Consider the following 5,547-nt stretch of genomic DNA (forward strand, 5'->3'; position numbering starts at 1 on the left):
TATTTATCTAGTTCGGAGAACAGCAGGTTTTGCTCCAAAGTAGTTTGCCTGTAGGTCACTGCTTTGACAGATTTGCAGGCGTATGTTTTAGTTGGCTTGTAACATTACCTGCCACATGATTGTTCCTTGTATGTTTACTCAGAATTAAGTCTTGTTGAACCCAGTGGGGCTGCTTCCTAGTCTATAAGATTAGAACTGCAGCCTGGGAATTCCGAATGGCCATTGTTTGCATCCCTTTTCCATATATTCATGGGAGTATCTAAGGTCATTCCATCCCAAGACCATCACAAGCAGAACAGGAAGAACACTTAGGTCATTATTTACTTATTTATCTGGAACATTCTTATATAACCCGTCAGGCAAAAATGCTTTCCTAAGTGGGTTCCAAATTAAAGCAAAATAAAACACAACAAACTGAATAGTATGATAAAACATAACAATATCAGAGTAAAAACAAACATACAACAAAAGCCAACACTTAGAACAACTTAAATTCAGAACTTTAAAAGCTTAGGTGCATAAAAAGCTCTTTTCCTTTTGTTGAAAAAAGAACAAAGTAGACATCAGGCAAGCCTCCTTAGGGAGCACATTCTGTAAGAAGAGCACCACCATGAAAATGCTGCTTTCCTCCTCACATCAGATGGTAGGAAGGAACAATCCAGAGCACAGCCTCTCCTCATGATCTCCATGCACATGTACAGCTTGTGAGAACAACGGCCCCTTTGAGTACCTAGGTGTCACATACACAAAACATTCTCAAACAGCGACGTCTTCCCCCCATGGCCCACTGCTGCACTGGCATTATTACAGCCACCATGCTCTTGTGCTGATGACACAGACCAGCCTGCATACCTGCAGGACACAGAGACCAGGAAGCTCCTTTCTGCTCCTGGTGCTCTCAGCCACATTCCCATACTCATGACAGTTTGCACCACAGCTGCGGCCTGCCACATTGTGCTCCAGAACCACAAAAGGACTCCACAGCTGCCACCCTGCTGTCTATCTGAACATTGTTCAAGGCACAAGTCTGGCCCTGAAGGCACAGGAGAGCCTGACAACCATTCACCTGTTCTACTTACCATTGCAGGGACTCCTTCTGTGGGCCTCAATCCCACTCCTCCCCTTATACCACCTCCTGGAGACTTGTATTTTCTTCCTTTCAGAAATCTATTCATTTATTTGCATTGAGCTGACCTTTGACTGTAAGATTTATTTGACTGTAAATTTTATCTATCTATCAATGGCAATGGTGAGGTGTGGACATATTGGCTCCTGGCTGAGACTGGAATGCTCCTCTGGGTGCCACCTTAGCTGGGGTCATTTCAGTTGCCCTGCAGAGGCTCCATAAGCAAAGAAACCTTAGCCAAGACAACATCCAGCAGCCCCTGACATTTATTTATTTATTTATTTAAAACATTTTTATGCCGCCCCATTCGCCGAAGCCTTGGGGCGGCTTACAACAATAAATAAAAGTAATTATAATATAAATTACAATAAATATAAACATCAAAAATCCAAAAATACAATATAAAATGTGCCCTGGAGAAGGCTGGGGAGGGGATGTCACTGGCTCTCCCAGTTGTAGTTCTATGGGATTACAATTTGCCACCACTGCTCCACAGAGAAAAGAACACTCATTTCTTGGGGCACTGTGTTTCCTTTATTTGCTGTTGGAGCCTAGCAAGGATTGGATCTTTCAGAACAACCCTCCCCAATCTGGATTATTCCAGATGGATTGCAACAATTTCCTCAGCCACTGGCCATTCTAGATATGAATGCTGAGAATTACAATCCAAGCATTGAAAGGGGCACAGGGTAGGAAATGCTACTGAAGACAAAGGACAAGGGGGTATGGATGCTGCTTGTGAGCCCAGGGGATCAACTTTCCATTTGCCTCATTAATCAAAAGGAGCACATCAAATGTCAGTAGCACAAGAATAATGGACATCTGGCACTCTGAAAGCCAATAGGAAGTCATCTCTTATTTTTCCCTTCTTATGCTTTTATGCTTGGTCTTAAATTGTATTGGCGTTGAACAATCAATAAAACTAGTCATTAAATAGGAAAATAATGAGGCTGACTTTTGAAGATGCAATGAATTTCATTCTTTTAAGTTCCCGTCTCAAGCTTTGCTTCTCAACCACGAGAATCACAAAGTGCAAAACAACTTTATAAACTAAATGTCAGAGGCCAAGGGAAGACAGAAACATATACCCAGGGGGGATATGGGGAAGGGGCTGAGAGCCGTGCTTTGACAGAGCAGCAATTGTCTGCAGAGGAGAAACGGCAAAGATAATCGAGACTGAAAGACTGTTTGCATTTGGGCAACATACTCCGCAACGAAGCAAAATAACCCCCCACCCGCGAAAAAAAAACCCCTTATATATGAAATTCACATTTGTGCAATATGTCCTTCCACCTATACGCTAAAGCTGGAGTTGAATTACACGCGATTCTCCCTCTATATACGTGCGCAGAAAAATTACAGGAATAACAATATAAGTAAAATTTGAATCTCTTATAAAACTAACGAATATGTTGCAAAATGAGTTTTCGTATACAACAACCCACTACATTTGATTCCTTTTATAAGTGACGGAGGCTTCCAAAATCTCTAAGTTTACATTCCGACGAGCATCAGAAGCACTCAAGTTGCATCTTCGCCGAAACCTTTCCCCGGAAGTGACGTCTCAATCACAGCTCGGCTCTGTCTACCTCAAGCGCCGCGAACAAAAGGGATTTTCAGTCTTTTCTCGAGACACACGCACACACCCTCCTCACCAGCCACCGGCCTCGGCCTCCGATTGGCTACCAGGACTCTCGGGGCCCTCAGCTAGCTCGTTTGGCCCGCCTCCCCACGCGCCGATTGGCCCAGTGGCTTGGCTGGCGAAGGCGACGGTTGGTGGCAGGCCGCGTCAATCGCGGACTGCTGGCGGAGGCTGGATGGAGAGTGGGGCCGAGCGGGGACAGCGGTGGTGGCTGCGACGAAGGCGGTGGCGGCGCGGGCGACGGAGACGGGCGTCGAGCTGAGGAGCGCTCCAGTGAGGTCGGTGAGGAGCGCGATCTGGCGTGGCTCCGGGGGCGTCGTCTGGCCGGGCGTGGAGGGGAATTCCGGGGCGCGCACGCGTTCGGGAGGCATTGGGAGCCGGCGAGGGGGAGTGGTGGGAGCCGCCAGGAGGCCCGCCGGGCGGTGGCATGGGAGGGGTCGGAGCTGGCAGGGCGGGCGGATGGGGGGAAGGAGAGGGAGGGGAGGGCACATCCGAGTTCTCCTCGGTGGAGAGCCGAGCCGAGACACTGTAGCGGCCGCGGCCATCGCGGGACTTAGGGGGCCGAGCTTCGCGGGAGAGGATGGCGTGGTAAGAGGCTGAAGCGGAGGTAGCTTGGTACCTTGACCCCAGTGTTACAGTCTCACCAGGTACGAAAGGAAAGAAGAGATCGAATTATTCCAAAGGGGTGGGGAGGATGGGTCCTGCGCCGCTTCACACGGTCGAATGTTTCGAATGTCACTTGTGGATGCGGTACACGCACATCTCCTGTCGTACTGAAAAAGATAGTGGCAGCGGTACGATGTGGGAGATCGCCCTGCGGGTCTGGGACTTGGCGATGAGGGGGATGGTGGCTCCTTGGGCGTCGTTGCTTGTTTTGATTCAGGTTTTAATTTCCAGAACAAAATGATGTGCTAATCAAGATTCCTCCCACTGCATCCCAAGAGAATAAGGACGGCTATAGCAACTTGGCAATACAGTTTTGAAGCACTGTGCACTTTGGTGTTTTACAGCTGATCAAGTTCTTAAGTTATGATTGGAATGGAAGAAAGTATGCATGTTCAGTTGTCATAGGTGATAAAGTGAAATGCTGGTATGAGAGCAGTGAAGAGTGCTGGAAGAAAGAAGTATTAGAAGGGTGATTGTCAGTTAGCTACCCCCCTGCCCCCCCCTCTGAGAAGTGCTTTTGGTGAGGGCAGTGGGGAAATTATATTTGTAGCTGTAGGAGTGGTGTTTAACATGTGCACAATTTTGTGAAGTGGCTGGATTTTGATGAATTGGAGCTGCTTGAGGGCAAGATAATGGGAATGAAAAATGTTAGGGAATATTTTTAAACATCAGTCAGGGTAGTGTTTGCTAGGTCTCCACACCCTTGAAAACAACCTGAGACTAGGAAAAACCCATGCTAAAAAATTCTAGGAATCCTCTTAAAATGTGTCTGTTTACCAAAGGACTGACTGACAAGCCATTTGTACTTTGCAACCAGTTGTTTATTATAGGTCAGATTTTGTCATAACTCCTTAAGTGGCGCTGTTGATTTATGTTTTAATATACTCTCACTATTAAACAGTTGTTAGCATGCCAGCTGCAATGAAAATTTTCTTTGTATGACATGCAAACAATAACACACTGCTGAAAAACATCAAAAACAGTTTTTAGGATTCTGCTATGCTGCCAAATCTGAACCATATTGGTGATAAGATAATATGTGTGATGTGGCCATTGCCAAAAAGGGGGGGGGGGTTAAATATTAAAGAGTTAAAATGATCTTCTAGTGGCTAGTGTGAAGCACTTGTTCTTAGTCAGACATTTAAAAGATCAAAGTACTATATTTAATAATGAATATATGTCGGCCTTTTCACTTTTACCTTATGATCAGTGTCTTCAAAAATTGTCAGTGTAACTTTCTTGTACCACTTCTTCCTCTTGCTTAGCTCTTTTATAAGTGGGAGCTTTTGCATTTTACTGCTTTGTAGAATGTTTGTTGAAGGCGTGCTTAGTGACCATAGTAGCATAGAGTCACTATATGTTTACTCTGTGGTTATTGCAGGCATCTAGTGTCAGAAGCCTTATAAACAAAGCATGGAATTGTAAAAGCAAATGCACCAACTTAAAGAAATCAATGTATGTTCTTTTAACTTGGTGTGTATCAAGATGTTACTATAGCATTGATTCACAAGATATAGTACAGACTTTCCCAACCTGGCACCCTCTGGGTATGTCAGACCACAGGTTCCAGCATCCCCAGTAAGCATGGTCATAGGCATGCTTACTGGGGTAGTAGAGGTTGCAGTCATATTGGGAGGACACTAGCTTGGCAAAGGTTGATGTGGTAGTTCTTTGTTTTAACTTGGAAGTAAACAGAAAACCAAGATCTAGATATTTAGGAAAATATATTTCGAAAACATATAATCCATATACTAAGAAATAAATTTGTATGGAGCTAACATTGGCCTGTAAGTTTCTGAAACGCACCTTACTAAATGTGGATGTTGGTGATTTTCTTTTTCCATTGCTATTGTGTTTCTAATTTTTAGTAATATACAAGCAAGAAGTAATCATTGAAATGTTTCATGAATGTCTGTTTGCTTACACACTTCAGTATAAAAGTGCAGGTGACTTAAAAGATGGAAACACAAAGCATACTAAACATTTAAGGAAAAACAGTGATCTGGATTATGCAAAGAATTATAATTTTTGAGAAACCATAGTGCAAAAGGCTACTGTAGGGTCTACCATCAATAATGTTTCTATCACTACCTTAGCACATTACTATCCAATC

At 44.4% G+C, this 5,547-nt stretch overlaps 1 protein-coding gene across 2 annotated transcripts in view; it reads left to right on the forward strand.

Annotated features, from left to right (window-relative positions):
• Window positions 1-2,812: 2,812 nt before the first annotated feature.
• The window catches only part of CTTNBP2NL (CTTNBP2 N-terminal like), a 35,755-nt gene continuing 33,020 nt past the window's right edge, over window positions 2,813-5,547 (forward strand). Inside the window, exon 1 of one of the 2 annotated variants that reach the window (XM_044447209.1) lies at window positions 2,813-3,046. The gene's annotated coding sequence lies outside the window, so the exon portion shown is untranslated. Of the gene's footprint in view, window positions 3,047-3,259; window positions 3,416-5,547 lie in introns of those variants that run through there. The other variant, XM_044447202.1, reaches the window with a different exon arrangement.

This window comes from Varanus komodoensis, unplaced genomic scaffold (assembly GCF_004798865.1).
Source record: "Varanus komodoensis strain SLA01 unplaced genomic scaffold, ASM479886v1 scaffold1, whole genome shotgun sequence".
Classification (NCBI taxonomy): domain Eukaryota; kingdom Metazoa; phylum Chordata; class Lepidosauria; order Squamata; family Varanidae; genus Varanus; species Varanus komodoensis.